Below are 27871 nucleotides of genomic sequence, written 5' to 3'. Positions count from 1 at the left end.
TTGAAAATCTATTAGAAATATCCTTGATTTGTTGGCTGATCAAGTACTTTAGGAAAGATTGGTACCTTGGCAGTTGTCTGCTTTGTCCTTGTCATTACCACTTCCTGAGAAAATGACAAGAAGAGTAATAAAAAACTATTCTATGGTATGGTCGATACGACATGGAGAGGATAAGTTGATACGATGCGAGAGTAGCAAAGCCAAATCTTCACAGGGTCCTTCCTATTCGTGCCGTATTGTGGAGCAACTGATATGACGCGAGCGTGGTAAAGCATAATGTTTGGTACTATACTTCTCACTCCATATCGTGGATGACTTGATATGGCATGAGAGTGGCACAACGAAATCTCCATAGGAGGAGTCCTCGCTCCGTATCGTGGAGGAGTAAACATGTGCATGCAAAGTACACCCCCTGTAATGATTTATTTTTTGTGAGATCTTAAACCCATAAAAAAAATTCCAAAAAATTTCCATAAGGTTATTAGACTCTGAATTTTTTTAAAATATTTTAAATATTTTTTTGAGCTCGTTTGCTATTTTAAAACTATTTTTAAGCAAAAAAGAGCCTAAAAATGACTAGAAAATCACAAAAAAATCATCCAAAAGTAGGGACCTCGAACACCCATTTTTCGCGCCATATCATGATATGCTATTTTTGGACTTTTTTTGTGGTTTTTTAATTATTTTAGGTCTTTTTTTTGCTTAAAAATAGTTTTAAAATAGCAAACGAGCTCAAAAAAGTCTTTAAAATTTTCTAAATTTTTTTCAGAGCCTAATAATCTTACGAAAATTTTTTGAAATTTTTTTATGGGTTTAAGGTCTCACAAAAAATAAGACATTACAAGGGGAATGTGTATACTTTGCATGCACATGTTTACTCCTCCACGATACAAAGCAAGGAGGACCCCTACGGAGATTTCCTTGTGCCACTCTGGCGCCATATCAGGTCATCCATGATACAGAGTAAGAAATATAGTACCAAACATTATGCTTTGCCACGCTCGCGCCGTATGAGCTGCTCCACAATACATCGCGAATAGGACCCTGCGAAAATTTGGCTTTGCTGCTCTCACATCGTATCAACTTATCCTCTCCATGTCGTATCAAATATACCATCGAATAGCTTTTTTTTACTCTTCCTGTCATTTTCTCAGGTGCAATAGTGATGACAAGGACAAAGCAGACAACTGCCAAGGTTCCAATCTCCCCTAGAGTACTTGATCAGCCAATAAATCAACCTAGATCCTCTTCTGCTCAAGGAAGTGAGCCTTCTAAGCCAAGGAGAAAGAATATATATTACATTTTATTCTATCTTGATTTATAAAGGCATCTTTTTGTGGATTAAGGGGGAGCATCTTGTCATGCTTTGTAATCCAATGTGGCATTAGGGGGGGAGGAGGGGGGGGAGGGGGAGGGGAAGGGGACGAGGTATTGAGAGTGTATACATGTGAATCTTCCTAATGCTATAGAGGATAAGAGGAGTTGAGTGTGAATGGTCTTGAGGGAAAGGGGAAACCCTAACCTAAAAAAAGCACAAAGAAATCACAAAAAAAGGCCATCATGGCCTATTTTTTGTGATTTTTTAATACTTTTTTGGGGTTAGGGTTTCCCCTCCCCCTCAAGGCCACAAAAAAATAGGCCATCATGATATGGCATGAATAGGGGGTTGGGTGATCATCACCCAACCGCCCTATTCACGGCATATCATGATGGCCTTTTTTTGTGCTTTTTTGGGGTTAGGGTTTCCCCTTCCCCTCAAGACCATTCACACTCAGCTCCCCTTATCTCTTACAACATATAAGAAGGATCCTCTTCTCATTTTTTTCTTAAAATAGCTTTAAAATAACAAATGAGCTCAAAAAATTCTTAAAAACTTTTCAAATTATTTTAAGTATCTAATGCATTTATGATTTTTTTTGGATTTTTTAATAGGTGTAAGGTTTTATTAAAATAGAAATTATAACATTATCAAAGAGTCACATGTATCCTAAAGCTTAAAACTTTTGGGGCTATTCATTTACTTTTTTTTCTACCTATCATTACATAATTTGGATCCAAAATAGACTATCTTTTTGAATAGATATTGAATTAGTATATATTTGCTATAGATATTCTATCGTCTTTAAGAGCTTTAAAAATATATAAGAGATATGAATAGTTATATATTTTTGAGATAATATATATTTTTAATAACTTATTTGCTAATCATTCTATCAATTCACTAAAATATTTTTATTTTAGAGAGGGTATCTTCTTGAAGAGTTATACAATATAGTTTATCTTTACTAAATAGTATATTCTATCCTTTTGAGCTATAGAAAAATATTGAAGAGATATTGAATAATTATATCTATTATCATGGGCTTCATATAAGAATTTGACTATTAATGACTTATTTATTCAACTCCATTGATTTATCAACAATTTATATTATTATATAAATGACTCTATTAATAATTCATTTATCTAACTTCATTGACTTGTCAAAAGTTCATGTTATTTCATGTAGAGAACTTTGTATAACATCATATAATACTCTTTAAACTATTTTTAAAAAATAAATAAAATCATGAATGCTATAGAGTAAAGGAGATCTATAATCACAAAGATTATTTTGATGGTCATTTTTTTTGTGAAATTGAGATATATTACATTTGAAAAAAGATATACAAGGATAAAGCATCAATAATGTAGTGATGCTTTCAATTATAAAATCAATCTGCATTAGAATCAGAGTTTTGAGAGAAAGAAATAGAGTCAAGTCCTTTCTATTTCTTCTTACAAATCAAGGGAAGAGATCTTAAGAGATTTGCTAGGATATGATAGCATGAGTAGTATCATCCCATGACATCAAGGCACCATTTAGGTATTGAAATCTGATAGTGCTAATAAGAATCGCAATTGAGGATATTGAAACCTGAAACCCCATAGTGCTAATCATAATTAAGGATATGATGAGAAAAAGACTCCCAAGAGCTAATATCAAGTAAGAAGTTGTATCCTTCATATTCTTCGAAGCATCCTGCACACATAAAATCATCTTAGTCCTAAAGTTGATATGATACACAATATCACTAATACTTCTATCTATTACTTATTTAATGTTTTTTATATTTTAAGAGACTAAAAATTGAATAAAAAACATTTTTAATCTATTACTAGGTAAATATTTTTGTCTCCCAGAAATCAAAGTACTTCCTTTCTTCTAATTATAATATATTATCCTTGTCTTATCCATTAGTGCTTGCGAAAAGGTGATATTACAACACTCTATAATGAAGATATTCTATTTTTAAGTACCAAGATCAAGGTGAAAATTTTCACTTTCTATTCTATTAGCTTGAGGATTATCCTTAGTATATCTATCCCTACCAATTTGTATCAACACCATGGGACTCTTTTACCCATTTTCTTATGAATCAAATTGAAGAGATTGAAGAAAAAGCTTGGATTTAGTTGAAACAAAATCTTACAGAATGGATGTCTTAGGGGTTGAAGTAAAGATGCAGCTTGGATGTCCCAACCTAGTTGGGTCTGCTGAAAACTAACGAGCTGATCTTGTCTCAGGTCCATGGAGGACCATATCTCTATATCTCAATCGGCAAGTAAGTGGTATTGGTCCTCTGTGTAGAGACTCTTTTGATTGTTGATCACCTTCTTAATATTTTGTGAAAGGAGACAAAGGGAGACCAATGTAGACTGCTGGTAAGAACTGGACGGGATATTGGTGAGAAATTTTACGACAGAGTAAAATCTGCTTTAAGAACTAAGAAACAAAGTGAAGAGGAGAGAACGATGATTCAAATGAATGCAGATGAAAAAAGAAGCATGATTTTGGTGGGAAACGTGAAGTAGAATATTCAAAAAGAAAGAATAATGGCCGAAAAGTGACTTCTCACATGAGTTAACGTCCTTAGGCATTTAATGACTGACCTCTTAAATGAATAATAAATTCTCTCATTAATCACGTCTGAATGGCCAAATTTGGAAGGTTCATTATTTTAAAACCTCAGCTAATTAGTAACTTAATCATTTTCTTACAAGTGTCATTTTTGAAACGTTTTTGGCTCTAATGTAGCATCATTAGGAATTTTTTTCCATTGTGTATGTCTTTTTGTTTGCTGTTCAGTTTGAACTGTCATTTTGAAAATTTGATTTCTTGATTCCATCCTAATTTTTTTGTATTCATAGAGTTGTACTTAGGCATAAATAACCCACGTGTATATCTAATTTGTAGTACCATTGTGACTATGTATGGAAAGTGTGGCTTACTTCCTGAAGCATGTCATGTGTTTGATAACATTCACGTTCGAGATTCTGTCTCATGGAATGTGCTCATAACGAGTTACTTTGAAGGTGGGTATGGTGAGGAAGCACCGAAATGCTTTGGACAGATGCAACTATGAGGAATACCTCAAGATGATGTCACATTCATGTCTACTTTGAAAGGTTGTACTAGGTTCAAAGATCTGAAAAGGGGCTGAGGATTATATGTTCAAGTTGTTGAAAAAGAACTAGAAAGAGATACTTTGGATGGAAATATACTTGTGGACATGTATGGTGAATGTCGATCGGAAGCACGACAACAAGTGTTTGATAGGATTCATATAAAAATTGAAAGTTCATGGAATGCATTAACCATAGCATATGCTCAATGTGGGATAGGTTCCATAAGCAAGTGATTGATTTGCATAGTTTTTTTTGAGGTTGTGAAGCAAATCACTTTTATCACAATTGAGCTAGGTGTTGAAGTGGAGGAGGGATTTTTATAAGGAGTAAAGGCTACTATTAGCCTTAGAAGAATATTATGGGAAAAAGGCGATTATTATAGAATGAAGGATCATTAGGATTGCGTGCTTTTTGGGATGCCATGTGCTGAAGAGGAGAGAAAAAAAATAAATCTATCAGAATTGAAAGGGGAGACTTTGTACCATGCAACCACAGAGGCCCAAAAGGAACACCAAGGAAATAAGGTCTCTACTGCAAGAAAATCTATCTTGTATCATCAACAACCATCTTTTTCATCTTTTATACGTCCACAACAAGGAAAAGAACACCAGAAATAAGAAATCTTTATGCAGTTTCATAGAAACAATTCTCCTACGGCTTTAAGTTTAACAAAATCCATCATTGTCTTCATATTCTTCATAGAATTCATTGATAGACATAGAAAACACAAAATAATACTCCACTTTAGTGGAAAGATATCACATATGATTCATCTTCAAAGTTTCCAGAGCTTTCTCTCACAAGCTCTCATAGATAGATACATTGTTTGGTATAGGATTGGCTATATCTGATACACACACTCTCTCTCCCAATCAATAGTACATCATCTCCTCACTACAATACTCAATAATCACTCTTTGGTCGTGGATGCCCCTTCCAAAAGGTGTGTTTGATATGGAAGGTCACGAGAGCTACTACAATGACTCTTCATAGCTCATCACTATCACTTCACTCAACTTTTCTATTGAGTCTTTAGCAGTTGCTTCTTCCACTTCCTTGAGCTCTTTTGAACTTACATTCACCTCTTTCCAAGGCTAGAAAAAGTTCCCAAACTCTCACATACATTCTAGATAACACTTACAAAGTCATACAGAATAGAAGAGAAGAGAACAGGAATAGAGGCTCTACAAAAAATCAGCCGAGGGTCACAGAAGGTCAATAGAAAGCATCAGAACCACATAACTCATACTAAAACCATTCCAAACTATCAAAAACCATTCAATGAGCTTTCAACCTAAAACTCCATGAATCATTACTCCATGGAAGATTAAAAAAACAAAATAGAAGCTAAACAGAAGCTATTAGAACCTATCAGAACTTCAACAAAGCCTATCAGAACATCATAGAGCCTTATATCTCTACTGAAAAACATCATGAGCTTCCAAAACATAATCAAACTCATCCAAAACACTCTGAAGCACTTCCAAAACAATTAAGCGTCATTCAAAATCCATAAAAAATCAACCAAAAATAACAAACATCAACCAAAAAACCAAGTCATTTCAGCATTCAATATATCCCCACACTTAATAAGGGATCATCCTTGCCACCTAGGAAAAAGGGAATACAAGTTCAGCAAAGAGCTCAACTTGATCTTATTTAGCATCTTCAATAAGCCACCCAACCACAATCCCAACTTATAACATGTATTTAATAAAGAATACAACAAAAAGAAAACCCTTTATCCATTAATATATCTTATAAACAACAACAAATCATAACAAATTCATAAAGGATATAAGAGGTTCTACAGCTTTGCTTCTTAAGCTTTCCATCCACCATCACCATCACTGCAAATCTCCAAAAATATAGCTCTCAAACAAATCCAATATTCAACCACCACCACAAACTCATCACATATAAATTAATACAACAACACAAACACAAAACAACCATCTAAATGGCACCTCCAAAAGAGAGATACATCATTATGAATCATAAAATATACATCCAAATATATCAGTGAAGATGATCCCTCTTGAAGGCTTGATGATTATGAAAAAGATCCATGGATAAGGATTCATCTACAAATTTTTTTGGAGGATTCTAGGAAAATTGAAGACACCACATCCTTTCTAGCAAGACAAGATATCTGCTAGGCAAACAAAGAGCATGAAAATACAATACATCTAGTTGTTGAAAATCAATGTTCACATTGACATTCATGCATAACTTTGGAATGGCCTTTGGATCATTATGTGAATGCCTATGCATATATACTAGGTACCAAGCAAAGTGAGCTATCAATCTCACTGAAGGATCTCAAGATTGTGAATATTGTTAAGCAAAATGGAGATAATTTTGGTCCACTCCCCTGGAATTAATGGCCAATTAATCTGCAATCTAGTAAGAGAATCACTTGAGCTCCATCCTCTCCTTCTAGGAATCTTATGATCAAACCTTGCATATCCACTAACCAACTGAGGGGATTGAGGAATAGAAGTGGTAGGAGATGGAAGAGGAACATGTAGAAGAGGATGAAGAGAGGGGTAGGAAAAATCATAAAATGAGGAATGAGCTAAAGAGAGATTAATTGAGAATTTAGGCGAATCGGTTAAGAAATGTGTTAATTGATAGGCATGAAAAGTAGAAGGAATATGTATAGATGGTGAAGGGGAAAAGCATGATCCTCAATGAAAGAACAATAGGTAAAGGTCAAAATTTGAGGGGCATCCTAAGGTTGGAAAAGGAGAGGTAAATAACTGTAGAGTTGGATTTATAAAGGAAAAAATAAGCATCATATCGATGGGCCATCTCTTGATAATAAGATAAGTTAGGAGCTGATAGACCTAAAGCAGATCGTTGATGGTAAGCATCAGAGAAAGATGAATCAAAGGGATGTTGTTTGGAAAGATAGGCTAAAAGATCCACTCTCAGTTGGTTAATGTTCTGCACATGAATAGAGGCTATTCTATCTTTGATTCAAGATCACTAAATCAATCGTTGTATGCCATGAAGTGTCAGGGCAATCAGTCACTTTGGAGGAATAACACTAAAACATTTCATCTATCAGAAACTCCAAGTGTTTGACGTACAAGGCAGCTTGTAAGACCACATCCCCAACATACCAAGCTAGATTTTCACAATCTAGAATCAACAAATCACCTCTCAAATACATATAAGACATCAACATTGTATCCAAAGTCATAGAGTCTTCAAAAACCATTCGAACTACTTTAGTCATTAAGTTAGAAGACCAGGCCCCACTCCATCCATCCTCTGGAAGAGGTAGATTCATCGCTAAGAGCTTAATATAGAAGGTAAACTTCTGTAGCTAATAGTACTGATGCCAAGAGGCATATTCCACGGTGGATTCTGTGAGGTTTTACGGTGGATTCCGTAAACTTAGATGACCGGGGCTCATACACAAAGAGGATTCTTTGTGCGAGAAGTTGATGGGGACGCTTGTCCTTTTCGGGCGTTTCATTAATTTAGTGTGTACATGGGTGATTCCATAGCGGGTGATTCCGCAAAATGCATATTAAATTAATAAACGTTTATGAGTTTAGAGTGCGCATTCTAAACTCATAAACGTTTATTAATTTAATATGCATTTTGCGGAATCATCCGCTATGGAATCACCCATGTACACACTAAATTAATGAAACGCCCGAAAAGGACAGGCGTCCCCATCAACTTCTCGCACAAAGAATCCTCTTTGTGTATGAGCCTCGGTCATCTAAGTTTACGGAATCCACCGTAAAACCTCACGGAATCCACCGTGGAATATGCCTCCTGGCATCAAGTACAAAAAAAATGAGTGATCTAGAGAAACATACTCTTGGAACTGCTCAAATGAAGACCATAATAAGTCCATCCTAGACTGAACCCTTTCCACTTTAGCTAGGAATGAAGGGCATGACGTGGCTTGTCTTTGAAGAACTGCCAAGTCCGCAGGGGACAAAGAAGGAATTGAATGTACAGTAGGACCTTATGAAGAATAATGTGATTGAACCAATTGATCGTTAAGTTGCTGAATTTGGATGATGCTATGTTCTAGGGTGGTATTTGTTAATTTAAGCTTCTTTGTCTTTTGACCAGCTATCAAAGCTTTAAGCTCTTGAGATTCCTTCAACAATCTAGCCCTCTCCTCAGTCACATTAACCACTTGGGATTTAGTGTCAGCCAATTGAGTGTGCAAACTAGAAATTTCCATTTTTTGATCATCAATGATCTTAGTCTGATGCTCCATTTGGGTACAAAGATTAGAAAATCATTCATGAGCAGAAGATAGCTCATAATTTACTTCTATCAACTCTTCTTTGGTCTGTTGAACTTCATCATAGTAAGAGGAATAGAGATGCTGGATACAAGCAGTCTCATCGAGAGCTCAATAGAACTCTAGATGTCTTGACATATGAAGGGAATTGCATCTTAAGCTACCAAGCATTGTACAGAAGGAATGAAAATCTCTAGAGTACCATTATGATGTGCTCTAAAAAGATTCGGCATTGTGAGGAAAGCTAGTAGTTGACTGCCAGATTGAACAAGAATGGAGACTGGATGAATTGGGCATGATTCAACCACTTGTTTAAGGTGTTTTCTCTGAACTACCACATGGGGGATAGGATCAATATCCTCAATGATAGCATCATTGTCTTCAATAGGAGGGGGATCTTCTGGTGGATCAACTATCAACACAGGAGCTTCCTTCGAAGGGGCAGCATATGCAAAGAAGACAAAAATGTAGGAATCAAATGTAACATTAGTTACATTACCCCTTGTGGCTCTGACAAAGTGTCAATCCATCTTTTACAAAAGGTAAGAACTCAAATCAATAGTTATGCCTTTCAACACCATTCTGGGAGCTATGAACACAGGATTAGAGATCATGGAGACACTGATGCTAGAGGTAGTAAGAACCTTCTTGGGGTCCAACACATCTTGTGTCTACTTTTGCAACAACTTAAGGATATCCTCGTTCGAGAATAATTGTCGAGCAGTAGGGAAAGAGTCTCCTCCATAGAGTAAAGATAGAGCCTTGCCCAAGCTTTTAGGTGTCAGTTGGATAACTATTCCTCTTACAAGGACATACCTCTTACTATAAGAGGCTAGAAACTGATCATAAGTATCAATATCCTCTTGAATAAGTGGCAAAGAAAGTGCTACGAACTTGGCTAAGCTTGCTTTGCTAATAAGAACTAAATCTAGTAATAAACAATAGTCATGAGATACTAATGGAACGTACTAAACTGGAGGAGTATGAGACTCCATTTAGATGGATTACACACACACACAGAAAATCACAATGAATGCCTACAAAACAACAGGGTAGGAATAAGACATCAATCTAAAGAAACTGATACAAACCGATGGACTATAATTGACCATTCCCAAGCAATCCACATCTACTAGAAAAAATCTGGTATGACCTCTATACACGTGCGACCAAAATCTTCATGCGATACAATATAATTAGACACCATGGATCCCCGTAGTATCAGGTAGAAAAGAAAAATAACAAGACATATCGTATTTCTGACATGTCCATATAACCAAGACAAACATAAAAATCTCAAAGGAACTAATCATATTGACATGACACTGGAAATATTAACCACCATTAACGACCAAAGACACTAGACAAGACTCTAGCGCGACCCATCCCCATAAATCATGTTTATTAAAAAGGGACTGTGTAGTGTAGGAAAATCAAATATAATGAAGAATTCATTTTAAAAAAGGTATTAATAATGGGTGAGATTTTATTAGGTTATAAACCTTTAAAAGAAAATGACAGTTCTTTCTTATCATTTAGTTAAAAATTATTAAGTATGAAACGATACTTTTTTAATTGTAGCCCCAACTTCGAACGTCGACTGGGGTCTCTAAATGCAAATTCATTGATTAAAAATTAAGTATGTATTTAGCACTTTATGTTTAGTGCAAGCACTTGTGACGGTGGGTTCATTTCTAAATAAACTTAGATGTGTCTATAAGCGCACAAAGTGCATGCTAAGTGAACAGTGGGTTCATTTTTAATTTTAAAATATGTGTGTTTAGCGCAGATGCGCTTGAAAACGTGTGTGGATTAAAGTTTCTTTTAGTAATTAATCGTGGTTGTGGGGAAACCAAAAATAAAAGAGATAGAAAAGGAAATACCTGGTAGGAGTGTGTATGCAAGCACAATCTGAATACGCTATCAGTAATGAAGATGATGCAACCACAATGTAATCCAATCAACAAAATCCAACTAATTGAAAAGGTTTGCTAATAGTAATGAATTTGGATATAAATCGTAAAGTAATTTTTTTAACTTGTTTGGTTAATCAATAATATGGATTAAAAGTGAAGCACAAAATTCCAATAAATTTTCATAATTTTTCCATATTTTGTTTGCTACTTTTCGAGTGGAAAAGAAATTTTCAAAGAATTTACATTAAAAATATTTTTTTTTCAATTAAAATTTTCCAATTAATTTCCATAATGTTAGCCTATAGAATTAATCTAAAAAATATTAAAAGTATTTTTAAAAAAATATTTTTTTCTATTTTTAGGTAAATTTTCATGAAACAAAAAAGTTGATAAATTGTTTCAACAAACTTTTAGAAAAATTTCATAATATTTTTGATATTTTAATGAAAATTTAGGTTTTTTATAAGGTTTATTGTGTTTTAAATATTTTTTAATTTTAATTATTTACTCATCGGGTTTTGGAATTTAATATTGAATTTTCAAGAATTGGCAAGATTTTTTTGGTTTTAATTGTCATTTTTAATATTTTAATGAAATTTTAAATTGATTTTTACACATGTTATAAAAAATAATGAATTTTAAGAGTTTTCTAATTTATGAAAATAAAATAATCAAAGTCGAGACAGCAAGGTACCCAACAATAGCTGCGTGTGAACGGCAACTCCACGGCATTGACAGAACAATATGTGTATCCTCACGCGTGAATGAGTGCATCCAACACGCAGAAAATGCAAGATCTGCACCAACACACGGACGGCTTGCGAGGGGAGGAGGGTGTCACAAGGATGTGGGTATCGTGTCATCCATGGGGTGATGGTGTGACAAAAGGGGGCCTGTCGAGGGGGGGGGGGGGTAGGAGGGTGTTGCGGGTACGTGGGTTGGGAACGGGGTTTAGTAGGGGTGGGAAAGGGTGATGCCAAGAGGCATATTTCACGGTGGATTCCGTGCCACGGTGGATTCCGTGAGGTTTTACGGTGGATTCCGTAAACTTTGTTGACGAGGGCTCATACACAAAGTGAATTCTTTGTGCGAGAAGTTGATGGGGACGCCTATCCTTTTCGGGTGTTTCATTAATTTAGTGTGTACATGGGTGATTCCATAGCGGGTGATTCTGCAAAATACATATTAAATTAATAAACGTTTATGAGTTTAGAGTACGCACTCGTAATAAATTAATGTTAGGATTGATTTCTAACCAGTTGATTTATTTATGTAGCTGAAGACTGCTAGGTATTCACTTTTGTCGGTTTAATTGTATTATTTTACTAACGATTGTGAATGCTTCAGTTGATGTGTAGAGATAGCAGTAGTGGCGGAGGAAAGAATTGGAGGATAGCGTGTATTCGAGTTATCACTTATATTTTGATGGGCACATACCTTAGGCATGGTGCCTATATTTTGTCACGCCTATTTATTGAGGCATTGGATATTTATTTATTATTTTGTATGCGCATGGGCGCACGATTATGATATTTGTATTTGTACATTGTATTGGGTATGCCTGACTCATTGGGCGCCCGCCCATTAGCTTTATTTCTATTTTGTGCTAAAGCAAACTCAAAAGCCAAAAGTGTGCTATTTTGTAATTTGGGCTATTATTTGAGCTTGAAGATGATTAATACATAAAATACATGCTTTGTGGAGCGCTCACACAAGGCACGGGGGGAGATTGCACCCAATTGGTCTCTTGTTCATGTCGTGCATGTTTTTTACCTTAAGTTTTGTGCAAAAAGTAGAGTTCTTTTATTCTTGGGGACCTTCCAGCATTCACTACGCGAGCATACAGCATCCGATCTGCGCACTATTGGATAATCAGAGCGAAGCTGAGATCGAGAGCTTCCAATCGCTACCCATCTTGTGCGAAGGCGGAGCTCCTGGAACGATCGAGCTCTACGGTCAATCTCATCGCGAACGGTCAATACGGGTGGATTCCTGGCGGTCAAGAACCTCTGTTTCCAGCTTCTGATCATGAAGGACCGGCCTGCAAGCGGAGGACCACTCCTACATCCTCTTCTCCAAGTCATGGATAAACAGAGATAAGTCTCCAAATTCTATAAACTTAAAAGCTTAAGTAAGCTTAATAAGCTTAATAAGCTTAGTTTAAGCTTAAAGAAGCTTATCTTTAAAAAAATCGTCAACAAAACGACGGCAGGACGTGCAGGGCGGCGAAAATTCCACCGAGGACATATTCATGTCCTAAAATTTGACGACTGGTTGAGAAGCTAAAAGCTTCTTAGTAAACTAAGTTTACTAAGGTTCTCCAACTCCTCAAGTTCAAATTTACCTATCCTACAAGTTCTGTTAGTCATCAGTTACGTAAATCTACCAAGTTGAACAAGTTTCGTAAGTCTGCAACTCTGCAAGTCCGGCAAGTAACCTGAAGTCAAAACTGACTTGTGTTCAAAACTCCTATAAGGACTGTTCCTGCGCAGAAGTTCCGAACTGCAAAGTTGTTCCCTGGGAGGTACTGTTCGCATATGCATACTTGCTGAACCAGTTTCAGCACATGCAGAAGGTCAAAACGTAGATTTTTCAAAGATTACAAATCTCGCAATAGCCAAAGACGAAGATTGTGAAAGCCACACACAAAAATATATAAGCCTTGTACACCCGATCTTGAGCTACGCTCATCCCACTAATTGGATTTTGAGAGTGTGAGGTCTTTTGAAGTTTTGCAGGATGACGGAACAAAATATGGACGATTTGATGGCTGAAGGTGATCTTCCTGAACCTACGATGGGGCAAAAGTTGGATTTAATTATGATGCAGTTGGACGAAGAACGAAGAGCTCGGCAAGCATTGCAAGTTCAATTAGCCAATTTACAAAGATTGACTACCGACAAAGAGAAACCACAATCTGAAGATCTTATCCGACGTACCATCGATGCAACTCTCGAAGCTCAATCCATCCGCAAAGAAACAAAGATAAGTAAAAGAAATTTCAAATTCCGTACTTTCAATGGCACTCGAGATGGAAAAACTGTTCTTGCATTCATCAGTCAGTTTGATGATTACTTTCATGAGGAAACATACGCTGAAAAAGATAAAATCAAGTGTGTCACTAATCATTTAGTGGATGAGCATCTCTTTGGTGGACCATGGTTCGTAAGAGCATAGATTGTCCCACTACCTGGGAGAGTTTCAAGAAGAAGTTTATGCAGAATTTCCTTCCTCCACAATTTCATGAAAAAGCCATAAAGCAATGGGACCTTCTTCAACAAAGAGATCGTGAGCCTATTCCTCAGTACACGAACGCTTTTGGAATGCATTACTCCAGTTACACATGCTTGAAGACGTACCTGAAGCGACTCACAAGCGCAAGTATATGCCTGGATTACTTGGGCATTACTACGCTGAAGTCAATATGTTCAAGCCTGCAACTCTTAAAGATGCAATTTCTTTAGCTCATGACACTGAAGACAAGCTACGACGAAGAGACAAGCGTCCACAACAATTTCAAGCAAATGGTAACTATGGATCTAAGCAATTCAATTCAAATTTTAGAAGATTCAATTAAGGTCGATTTCCTTCATCATCTTTCCGTAAGTCTTGGACAAAACCACCTGCTTTACCATCGAATACCAATCAAAACCCTAAGCCACCTTCACATCCAAATCCTAATATTCCTAGACTTCCTGCCATTGCAAACAATGTATCTAAAGCCAAACCTATAGTGTGTTACAAATGCCACCAACCTGGACATCTAGCATCCAATTGCCAATCGAAGAAGCCACCTGTCCATATCAACTATCTTGGAGCAATGGAAGATGAAGAACATGAAGAAATGCCTAACTTTACAGAAGATGAAGACAACATTACTAGTCCTTAGATACTTTACTAGGTATGCTAACTCCACATTCTTTGTTGACAATGAAATGTTTAGTGCATGGAAAAGAAAAGATCATTTTGCATGATGATGGTAGTACACATGATTTTATTTCTGCAAAGTTAGTGAAAGAATTGAAATTACAAACTGTTCCTACACATTATCGCATTAAAGCAGCATTCTTAGGCACAAGGTATAATGGAACACAAGAAGTGCATGACTTAGAAATTCAAATTGGTGAATATACTGAAAGAAGGAATTTCCTAGTTGTTCCATTACAGTCCAGTGATATTATTTTAGGTATGCCTTGGCGTCATCAGCATAACCCTGATATAGATTATTCCACGCATTCAATTAATATTCATTTTCAAGGAAAACATATTACATTGTATGGTATGCATGCATCTAATGCTTTTCCACTGCTTTCTCATACGCAAGCTAAATGTGCATTACGCAAAAGTAGTAAATCTTATCTAATTTGGGTGAATGAACTGCAAGCTAAAGAAAAACATATGCACCCTAGGCATAAATAATTCCTTGCACAATTTAAAGATTGTTTTGCAGAAGATCTACCACCTGGTTTACCTCCTTCACGTCCTGAAGACCACAAAATAGATTTGATTCCTAGTACACAACCACCTTGTAAAGCACCATATAGGCATAACCAGATAGAGCAAAAAGAAATTCAAAATCAAGTTGAGGAATTACTAAATAGAGGATTGATTAGACCTAGTAGTTCTCCATTTGGTGCACCTGTTTTGTTGGTAAAGAAGAAGAATAATACTTATCGTATGTGCATTGACTATCGTTCTTTAAATAAAATTACTGTAAAGAATAGATATCCAATTCCTAGAGTCGATGATCTTATGGATAAACTGCAAGGTTCTGCCATATTTAGTAAGATAGATCTTAAATCAGGTTATCATCAGGTGAGATTAGATAAGTCTGACATATTCAAGACTGCATTTAGAACACAATTTGGCCATTTTTAGTGATGCCTTTTGGATTGACTAATGCACCTGCTACATTTAGTAGAATGATGAATCGCATATTTTTGAAATATCAGCATTGTGTTATTGTATTCTTTGATGATATCTTGGTCTTTAGTAAAAATGAGAAAGAACATTATGAACATTTGTTCTTGGTCTTCAAATTGTTGAAAGATAATCAATTGTATGATAATCCGGAAAATAGTGAGTTCTTTAAAACAGAAATTGAATATTTAGGTCATATTGTGTCATCAGATGGTATTAAGGTTGACCCTAAGAAGATAGAAGCAATATTGAACTGGCCTATACCTAAAAATGTGCATGAGTTACGTTCTTTTCTAGGTCTTGCTAGTTTTTACAGGAAATTTGTGCGAAATTTTTCATTACTTGCTTTGCCTTTGACTAAACTTTTAAAGAAAGGTATTGTTTATCATTGGTCTGATAATCAACAGAAATCCTTTGATTTATTGAAACATGCATTAACCCATGCTCCTGTATTACAACTACCTGATTTTAATAGACCATTCTTTTTAGTAGTTACTGATGCTAGTGGATCTGGAATAGGAGCCGTACTTATGCAAGATAACCATCCCATAGCCTATTCTAGTTGTAAACTGAAAACCTCTGAACTTAAATATTCCACATATGATAAAGAATTATTAGATGTAGTACAAGCTTTAAGACAATATTGGAAACATTACTTAATGGGTTCTGAGTTTATGATTAAGACTGATCAACAAAGTATTAGACATTTACTTAGCCAACCTCAAGTATCTGATCGATATATCAAATGGGCAGCTTTTATTCAGAGTTTTCATCCCATTATTCAATATCAACCAGGTAAAGAAAATGTAGTGGCCGATGCATTAAGTAGAAGACCCACCATTCATAATATCTCTGTTATATCATTTGATTCTCTAACTCCTATGAAAGATACTTATCATCAGGACATTACTTTTCATGCTGATTGGAATAAATTAGTTGGAAATAACTGGATTCCTATTGATTCACTGTCTTATAATGATGGATTCATGTTTTATAAAAAGAGATTATATGTTACAGTTCCATTTAGATCTTTTGTTTTGAATGAGATTCATTGTCCTCCATATCAAGGTCATAGAGGTATCATATTTACTTTATGTACATTCACTGAAGATTTTTATTGGCCACATATGGACACTAATGTATCTAACTTTGTTTCTGAATGTCTGATTTGTCAAAGAGTTAAGAGACATCATGGTAAACAATATGGATTACTTATGCCTTTATCTATTCCCTCAAGACCATGGGAACAGATTTCTATGGATTTTATTAGTAGTTTACCTAATACTAAAGCTAACCATGATATGATTTGGACTGTAGTCGACAGGTTTAGTAAACAAGCATATTTCATTCTATGTAAGAAAACTTTAATAGCATCTCAAGCAGCACAATTGTTTTTGAAAACTATTTTTACTAATCATGGATTACCAAAAGTTATTATTTCTGATCGTGATTCTAGATTTTGTAACAGCTTTTGGATTACTTTGTTTGCTAACCTAGGAACAAAGATTGATTTCTCATCTGCATTTCATCCTGAAACTAATGGACGAACAACTACATTTGCATTTACTACAATTTGCATATAACAATACACCACACACATCTACAAAGAAAGCACCATTTGAAGTGATTTATGGTTATAGATTGTCTACACCTGTTGCATCTTTATCAAATAGAATTCAGAGTGTTGATGATATTGCTACTATGCACGCTACTATTTTTGATGAGGTTAAAGACATGATTGCCAAAGCCCAGCAATCATATACCAAACAAGCCAATAAGAAAAGACAAGCAATGAATTTCAAAGTTGATGACTATGTTTGGTTGAGAATAGAAAAACGTAGATTACAAAGTGTAGATAAACACCCCGTTGTAAAATTAGCACCTAGATTCTATGGACCATTTAAGATCATTCACAAAATCAATGATAATGCATTCAAGTTAGAATTACCACCTCACTAGAAAATTCACAACACATTTCACATTAGTTTATTACGACCCTTTAGAGGCCAATTACCTGTACACCCTGTTTACGAAAACCCACATTTGTTAGATGAAGAGACTGAAATACTTGAGCCTGAAGCTATTTTAGATACAGACTTTATGACCACTAGAACTGGCCAAAGATATTCTAGATATCTAGTCAAATTTAAAAACCATCCTGTAGAGGAAGCCCAATGGATGCACGCTAGAGACTTAAATGCTTTCCCCACTCTGTTAGCTCCACATTGAGCTAATAGCAATTGAGGACAATTGCTATCCCACCTTGGTATGATGCAAGGAGGCATATTTCACGGTGGATTCCGTGCCACAGTGGATTCCCCAGGATCGAGGGGGGGTATGTATGAGGGAAGGGAGTGTGAGGCTTGGGCAACCCATGTCTCCCCACCTCCTCCATGTAGGCCGTGCCTCGTGGAGCAACCATCGTTTTAGCCTCCCGGCATGCAGGGTTCTCATTTTGAGCGAGGCAGCCGGGCCCCCTATTCCGAGTTTGAGTCGCCATGACTTCTTATGAGGAAAGGTGGGATATGAACCGTGTCGCCCCCGTGGCGCCGTGTTCCAAGATGGTTGATTGTGGATCCTTGTGAGCCCGGAACTCTTCCGTGGCGCGATCCGGCGTCTCCAAGCGCCAAGTTACCCTTGTGCGAGTTAGAAAAACGCGTTACGCGTGTTGTGAGCAAACCGCGACGTGGGAGGGATATCTTGGGGCGTAATGGCCCGTAACGCGACGCGACGCGACGGGGTCATGTTGTGACGCGAAGGCGTGTTTTCTTGACTTGTCTTGCGAGTTGGCTTCTGCTGCATTTTCAAGACGCGACGCGGTGCTGGGAGGCCGCGGGCCATGTTTCTTGTGCGGGTTTCGCGTGCCGACCCGTGGGACCAGATATGCAGCGTCACACTTTCTGTGAGGTTTTACGTTGGATTCTGTAAACTTTGTTGACCGGGGCTCATACACAAAGTGGATTCTTTGTGCGAGAAGTTGATGGGGACGCCTATCCTTTTCGGGCATTTCATTAATTTAGTGTGTACATGGGTGATTCCATAGCGGGTGATTCCGCAAAATACATATTAAATTAATAAATAAGGTTAGGATTGATTTCTAATCAGTTGATTTATTTATGTAGTTGAAGACTGCTAGGTATTCACTTTTGTCGGTTTAATTGTATTATTTTACTAACGATTGTGAATGTTTCAGTTGATGTGTAGAGATAGTAGCATTGGCGGAGAAAAGCATTGGAGGATAGCGTGTATTCAAGTTATCACTTATATTTTGATGGGCGCATACCTTAGGCATGGCGCCTATATTTTGTCACGCCTATTTATTGAGGCGTTGGATATTTATTTATTATTTTGTATGCGCATGGGCGCACGATTATGATATTTGTATTTGGACATTGTATTGAGTATGCCTGACTCATTGGGCGCCCGCCCATTAGCTTTATTTCTATTTTGTGCTAAAGCAAACTCAAAAGCCAAAAGCGTGCTATTTTGTAATTTGGGCTATTATTTGAGCTTGAAGATGATTAATACATAAAATACATGCTTTGTGGAGCACTCACACAAGGCATGGGGGGAGATTGTACCCAATTGGTCTCTTGTTCACGTCGTGCATGTTTTTTACCTTGAGTTTTGTGCAAAAAGTAGAGTTTTTTTGTTCTTGGGGACCTTCCGGCATTCACTACGCAAGCATACAGCATCCGATCTGCGCACCAAAGGGGGCTATGTCGGCGGGGGGGGAGGGGGGGATGGGAATGATGGGGGAAAGGAAAAAGGGGGGCGCTTAAGGGGGGTGGGAAAATGGGCTTGTGGGGGGGTGGGACGGGGGATTTGTGGGTGGAGTGGGAATGGGGGGTAGTGGGTGGGGTGGGAATGGGTGGTAGTGGGTGGGTTGGAAAGGGAGGGGATAATTGGAGCAGGGGGTGGGAAAAGGGGCTTGTGGGGGGGTGGGAAAGGGGATTTGTGGGTGGGGTGGGAATGGGGGGTAGTGGATAGAGTGGGAATGGGGGGTAGTGGGTGGGGTGGGAAGGGAGGCGATAATTGGGTTGGGGAGGGGGCGGCGGCGGGAGGGGACGGCAATGACGGCGAGCAGGAAAGGAGGTGCAGAGGTGGCCGTTCTTGTACCTAGTATGGATGGCAGTGTGGAGAGTGGCATAGGCGATGAGGTGACAACGAGCGGTTGGAAGGGGGAAGAGGAGGAGGAGGAGGAGGAGGGGGAGGAGAGTGGGGAGAAGGGAGGGGAGGAGGAGAAGTAGAAGGGGAGAGAGAAGAGGGAGGAGGAGGAGGGGAAGGAGAGTGGGGAGAAGGGAGGGGAGGAGGGTTGGAGAGAAGGATAAGCAGGAGGAAGAAAGAACATGTCGGGGAGAGAGGAAGAAAAAGATAGAGAGAGAGAGAAAGAACGGGAGAGAGAGAAGAGGGGGGGTCAAGAGATGCGAGAGGGTGGTTAGAGGGGGAAAATGTTTTTCTAATAAATAAGAAAAATAAAATAAAATAGAATAAGAAAAAAGAAAAAGATAACATCCCCCCTCTCGCACACGAGCACTGTGTGAGAGCATTTGGGTTGAAGGCCTAGCGTGGGGGTAAGAGGTAGTAGGGTGAAGAGTGTAAGATGGAAGAGAGCTTGGAATCAGAGGTGGATGGGATTAGAGAAGAGTATTGAAGAACTCCAACTTCAAGCACTAATCAAGATCATGTAATCTCGCTTGGAATGCATTACCATTGGCTTCCTTGTATCTTAACACCCATTCATGTAAACAATTGTTAATCCACTTTGCTTAAGTTAGACACAATATAGATCGGAGATTAGGCAAGACTATGTTCGAAGACAATGTTTCTAAGGCAATAGAATTTGAACTGACTTCAAGTGGTATGATTTGAGATTTCAGCCCAAGGGAATCAAATATTACAGCCAATGATTTGGAAGATAAAAATTTCTTCTTATATCAAGAGGAATTAGCTAGATGAAGGGTTCGTATAGTGCTCTATTGCAAGAGCTCTTGGAAGATACAAATCTTATCAAGAGGGCTTGTATGATGCAAGAGGGGTAAGAATAACTAGTTGTTGTAGGTATTGGACTTGTTATGGCTGAAAATATCAATCCTAATTCAGCCCAAAATGTCTTCAAGAAACACCTTTGATGGTAACTCAAGTTTCTGTAGCATTAAAATGCTTAGAGCAACCAGTTGCAAGTACAAAACTCACTATAAAATTCAATAGAATAAGAAATGATCTTGCTGCCCACAAGATGACTGTGTGGACTACCTATATCAGTCCAAATATATCACACAAATTATCCAAGACAACACTTTGATCTGCTACTCAAATCAGCCCTGTAATAAAGACCATGTAATAAGCAACATAGAGCACATAGAAAGCTTATAGAAGCATAGAGGTGGATAGTAATCTTCTTGCCCTTTCCTACCCTGTTTGCAGCTGCCAATATCAGCCCAAGCATTTAAAAGGACAAGCAAGATAGCTTCTTTGAGTCCTCTTTAGTAATACTAGTGCAATGTCAGCTTGCACTAAGCATTCAATACATCCAATGCCAATAACAGAACCAAATTTGATGATAGTTTCTTCAAGAATGATGGATGAGAGATGTAGCCTAAATATTCATTGTAGGAGGCTACCTATTTCAACCCAAAAAGAAATATATAAACCCTTCACGAAGTTTCTCAAAGCCTAGAATTCTCTTTAGTGAGATCCAATCATAACTTATAGGTGTATTACCAAGTCAAGAATCCATTAAGAATTGATTGTGAATAGAAGAGAGAATAAGAGTATGAGTTGATGTCAATCAAATCACAAATTTGGATAGCCAAGTTTAGTCTTCATTAAGAGCCTTTATGTCTAACATGTAGGTAAGCTCCCAAGTCAAGAATAACCCTCGATGTGACAAGATTAGATGAGAATTCAAGAAGATGAGCTTCAGCCCACCAAATTACAGTTTTGGACAGCCAATATCAGCACTCATTCAACTCTTGAAGTACACAAGAAAGTAAATTTGATGCCTCTCTTGGCATGAGAGATCAAACTCAGCATATAGATGAATACACAAGTCAAGAATAAACCTTCTTCAAGAATAATAAGAGAACTTGTAAGTATAGGCTGTAGCCCTTAAATACACAGTTCAGCCCTCTTTTGGGTAGCCACTTGTGGCCATGGAAGCAACAAATGTATGGAAATAAGATGTCGTTACATACCAAGTGTTGTAGCCCTTTGATGGCTTGATCCTGCTTTGTGTTTGCATGCTTCCATCTCCATTTGCTAGCCTGAGTGTACCCTACACTTAGCCAGCCAAATCCTAAGATCTATCTTGTCCTTTTCCAATCCTAAGCCTATCCTAGGCAACTTAGCCTAGCCTAGCCCTAAACTCCACCTTGTGTCTAGTCTATATATTGCCTCTAACCCTAGCCCTCATCTACACACCTTATCTTAATCTAGATTAAGCCTAAAGTAAACTTATTCTAACCTAGCACCTAAGTTTATACTAGGCCTAAAAGCTCTTGGAAAGGGACCTTAATGGATGGTAAGAAGGATCAATAAGTCCTAGCATAACCTAGCCTACATATCCTTAGCCTATCTTTTATAAGAGTGAAGCAAGTTTTGCAAAGGCACATTAAGAGACAAATGTAAAAATGAGAAATGTGCCTTGGCATAACCATACCCTACCCTAAATATGCATAGCCTACCTTCCATATGTTTGGGATTAATCTAAACTTAGGCTAGGTTAGACTAAATTGTCATAATCTTAGGCTAAACTTGCAAGAGCTAGGCTAGAATACGTTTATACATAGAGTAGGAATAAACTAGAGTTTTGTAGCTTAGGATAGGCTATACAAGAATAAAATAATCCTAGGATAGACTCGGGTTGCTAGGCTAGGGTTATATTAAATGTAGGCTACGCATAGTCATAAGCTAGGGCTGTGCCTATGCCTATGCCTAGCCTAGCAAAAGCACATGCTAGGTGTAGGCTATGTGTATGGATAGTCTAGTCTAGGCTACATATTCTCTAGGAATAGTCCATGGATAGACATTGGCTATTCTAGGCTAGGTTATGATAGTGTAAATGTATAGGTAAGCTAGCATATGATGCTAGGTGAGGAATTGGATACCTAAGAATTTGCTAACCATAAGCATGAGTCTAAGTCCTAATCCTAAGTAGCATTAGGAAGGACCACATAGGATAGGTTAGTCTAGGTATATGCTAAGCATATGTTACTTGGCTAGGCTAGATAAAATAGAGTATATTTTTATGAGGCTAGGCTAGGTTATGCTAATCATGCACTAGCCTAGGGTACACAAGGACTATCCTATGGCTAATCAACACCTAACATTATATTATGCACATCCAATGCCTAGCCTAAGTTACGGTCACTAAATGTCAATTCCTACCCTTACCTATCCTCACCTTAGCCACCACTCGCATCTCTTTGCATGAGATCCTTACTTGATATTCAGACTTCATAACATGTGCTTCTCGAAGAGTGAGCTCCATGTGCACCATCAAGGCATTAGTGTTCAATGTTTATGATATCCCTTTCCTAGAAGGGGTGCGTGTTCAAAAGATATCTTAGATTATCTATGTTAGTGCATTAGGCACATTAGCTCTAGTGTTGTCTTTTTGTAATCAAGGCTTTTCTATTTCACTTAATGCACATAAATCATATGGATTTCTTTGAAATTTACATGTACACCCATGAGTTTCTAAGAATAGAAAGGAAACAATATTTGAGAACTCCCCTTGTTATATCATCTTGGGATTGTGAATTTTGTTGTTTCATTTTGTAATGTTTCTTAGTTTCTTGTGGGATATAAGATTTGTATGTTGATTTAATTTGTTATGTTACACTTCTATAATAATGATACTCAACATGTTTGTTTCATGATTGTAGCTTCATTTCTATAATAATGATACTCAACATGCATACTTGAAGGATTGAAAAGAAACTAGAGAGTTGTTTGTTTCATGATTGTAGCTTCATTTCGAGCAATAATTTTGTAACTAATATCACTCTATTTTTTTATAAAAAACATAGTGTTTATTGTAGCATTTATAATTGCATCTAATAATAGGTCTATATTGCACATCCAATGTGCATATCCAAGGATGTAATTTGATATGCCTTTCCCCATGACATAGATGGACACCCCTAATTATTTGAGAGTTCAAAGAACACATGTATACATGTGTCTAGTGTTGGAAGAGAGGGAGAGATATGGAGTGGAGCAGAACCATGAGCCTTTAGCTCATCTTCATTATCTTCTCTTATTCATTCACCTAGTCACACACTAAAAGAGAGAGTTACACTAGATTTGACTAACCATCATTTGGTCAAGTCTATTGACTTATTCAATGACACACACATGTACAGCTGTATCCAGCTAATGCCAGTAAGTCACACAGACACAAAGAGAGATGGGGTGGAGGCTTGATTTCCAACATCTAGAGCTTATTTTCCTTAGAGTGGTTTGGAACAAGTTTCAAGTACAAATATCCTATCTATAAATTTAATAGATTTTCGAAAGGATATAAAAATTGGCCAAAACCACTCAATGTGGTTATTTGGAGACATGAAAAAAGTTGATACTTTTTCCCAATAAAAATTATCCTAATGGGAATGAATCACCTATAGGTAAAAATATCTCTTTTTCTTAATAAATTTTATTTCTTTGGCATGGATTTGATTAAGAAAATTTAAAATTTTCTACTTCTTACAATGGTTCCATAGGTGCCCATGAAAGTACACATCTTCTAGCTCTTCATAGTACCCCCTACATTTGCCAACTATTTATTTTATCAGTCATCTTCTCTTGAAATGATTTCTCTTTAATATTCAATATTGAGGAGAAAATACATTTCTTATACCAGGTTCAAATTGTTGCAAAAGTACATTTCTCCTATAAGATGTAGTATTGTTAATATCTAATGCTTGGAGCTTATTTAGACTAAAATTAAACTCCAAATTAGATCATACTTTTCATTGCTTAAATGTTATCTTAGAAAAGGTTAATAGGAGCTAAGTCAAGATAGTAGTTTCAAAGCATCACCCTTGAGGGTTATGTAGTAACCCTAAACCTTAATTATTTTTTTGCTTATTATTCTAGTTATTTACTTAATTGTGGTTCCTTGGCTTGATCTTTTAGGATATAGACAAGCATGATTTGGATTTGTCCATGCACCACAAAATTATTATGTTTTGGTAGAATACACGTTATTATATGAACAAAAATTGTATTTTATGATAGATTTATTTGAATGGTCTCATCTTAATTGATTCTCTAAAATTATAATATTACAACATATTCAACATCACATTTTGTCATTGACTCCATTTAATTTTCGATACATTATACATACAAATTTCTGTACATTGTGCATAATGAATTTTTATATTTCTATAATGCAACATAGCCTCCCAATCAAGAATTATAAATACCATTATTCACCAAATCGTAGAAAATGAGAGCCTCTTCAAATAGACCACCGCACTTTGATTACTCTAAGATCCTTCATAAATGGTTTCAAGTCACTTGATCTTGAGTTGCATAATATCTCAATAAGAATTTCAAACTAATCCAACATCAATCCTACACAATGACAAATTTTTTGGTTTGTGGTTGAATGGAGATTCTACCAAATCTCATTATTAGAGTGGCTTGTATATATTACATGTAGTTGTAGAACAAAGATAAGCTATCATATTGTGTCTTGAAATCTAAATCATGCATATCTAAGCTTGTTTCCACATTTTTCCCTTAACTTGAACAAAAAATTTCTTAATTTGTGATGGATGAGCTACAATTTGCAAGTGTTGATCACAAACACTACCTTTCTTTTGGGTAATCTAAAATAAATTGAATCATAGATTTCTCATGAACATCCTTACCTTGTTTCACATTTTGTGTTGATGAGGAATAGACTATTATACAACTTTATGGTGCTAATCTTGCATAACAATGACTAAGAAAGATTGAATGAAGGTAACCACAATTTTTTCCTTCAAGTCACAAGTTACATGAGAATTTATCACTATGAACTATTAGAACGGATATATACCACATCCCTTCTGCAAGCTCAATTTCATAAGAGGTAATTTAGATCAAATGATGACTACAAGTTCATTGATGTGAGATATGTACATGTAAATTTTCTATCACCTCTCATCCATGCATACACAAATGTGCACATGTGCATTCATTATCTATATATATATGTACACATGCACATATAATACTATATTTATTATGAAATTATGTTAACAAATGAGATACCTATAAATTGAGTAATTCTATGAATCTTGCATCTCATGTAAGAATCATGACACAATGAGGTTGAGCATGAGAGTTGAGAAAGTGTGATAATTAGAAGGAAAGGGCGTACTTCAAAAATTGGCTTAACTTATGGCTAGTTTGACAAAGAACATTCATAGGTGGATCTTCTCCTTCTTGATTTTTGTATTTTCTATCCTATGTTGTGTCAAGTATAATTATCAAACTTATGGAGTCCTTTGCATAGCTCCATTCACCTACATGAGAAACAACTCTTGATATATCCTACGAATACTTTATTATAGGTTGACTATGGCTTAGGTTTATAATATCAAAGCATCCACACTTAAGGTTTATGATGTTTTGGAACTCATTTTGCTTACATGTACACAAGATACTTTAGTAATTTCCAATTAGAATTTAGAAATATAGAACAACTAAGATAGAATCATAAATCTACTTTTAAGCTCTATAACTTTGAGTAGACAAAAACTCTTCTTGAAAGTACACCTTTGATAGCAATTACTTTACACTCTTTCTCATCCACAATTCATTATTTTGTGTTTTTTATGTCTATATTTGTCCACATACTTTCTCATTAAGATATACCATCACCATCATCCAAACTAGTAATGTGATTTAACAAACCACATGTTAAATAAGTGTGTGTTGAAAGTGATGATTGACAATACACTTAAGTGGAAACCTTTTTGGACACCCTTGCATGTTTGTTGACCTTTGTCCCAACATCATGTATTTTTAGTCACTAATTTTCTATAATGCACTAGCCCAATACAAAACAATAGATGTCCAATCCATCCACATAGATTACTTCTCATATTTTCATTTATAGGTTGATATAATATTTCAAATCCATCCGTATATAGAACTTTAACATATTCTTATTGTTAAAGCACAAATATCACAAAGATAACATAGACAAGACCAACAAATTTGAAATAACTCACATTTCCACTTAAAATAGATGCGAAGGTGGACCCATGTTCATCATATATATGTATTTTTGTTCCTAAAACATTGATGGGACAATAAGTTGGATATCTAATGATAGGTCTTGAAAAGCTCAACAATTGTGACAACCAACTACATTTCAAACTAATTATATATGTCAAACAAACAAATGCAACTTGCATAAGTTGATAAGATTGAGAACTACAGTGAAACTATAGAAAAGTCATGGAAGAACTTGTTTCAAGGTACCTACATCCACCAAAAATTATACTTTATAAATTTACAAGTAAGCTAACTTGTCAATCATCCATTTAGAAAAAATCAACCAAAAAAATAGACTATTTCCATTTTACTTTATGGTCTCTATATATTTTCCCTTTATTCTGTTTGTTATGTGTTTGCCAGACATAAATCATAAGATTGATACAACTCCAAGCATAGGTTCCCAATATTGTTGACTAGATGGTAAAAGTAAAAGGGGTGAAGTTCCATGTGCATATAATGGGATGATTTTCAAATTAAGTTGAAGTAAACACAATGGAATCTCTTATAGTATGCATGACCACAACCAATTGCACCATTATTATAGAATTGAAAAAGTATTTAAAAACATCATGTACCATATTTTGATTGAACCTAAAAGAATATCAATAGTTAGCCTAGTTCTTGATATTGCCATATAAGCACCCAAATGTCACTTTGACAGAATCAATTATACCCTTGCATGCATTTGTTTATACATGTTTACCAATGTAGCTACACATCAAATGCATGCATGCTTGCATGCAAACACTTGCATTTTTCTATGCATATATACACATATAATATGATCATTTACTCTTGTGCATGGACATACTTATACACATATATCTATCACTATAGATTGAAGTTGTATAGCTCCATTTGTTTTCACATGTATGTTTCTCTGTCTAGGCACATCTGTGCATGCATACATGCATAGAAAGAAACATCCATAAGAGAAATGAAATAACTTTGTCAACTCATTTTGAAAGAGATTGTTCATATTGTTGATGGTACATTTGAATGACACTTATCTTAAGATAAATGA

The sequence above is a fragment of the Lygodium microphyllum genome, chromosome 14 (assembly GCF_053477565.2).
Source record: "Lygodium microphyllum isolate KBCC chromosome 14, Lygodium_microphyllum_v1.1.10, whole genome shotgun sequence".
NCBI lineage: Eukaryota > Viridiplantae > Streptophyta > Polypodiopsida > Schizaeales > Lygodiaceae > Lygodium > Lygodium microphyllum.
This window is presented reverse-complemented; position numbering follows the sequence as displayed.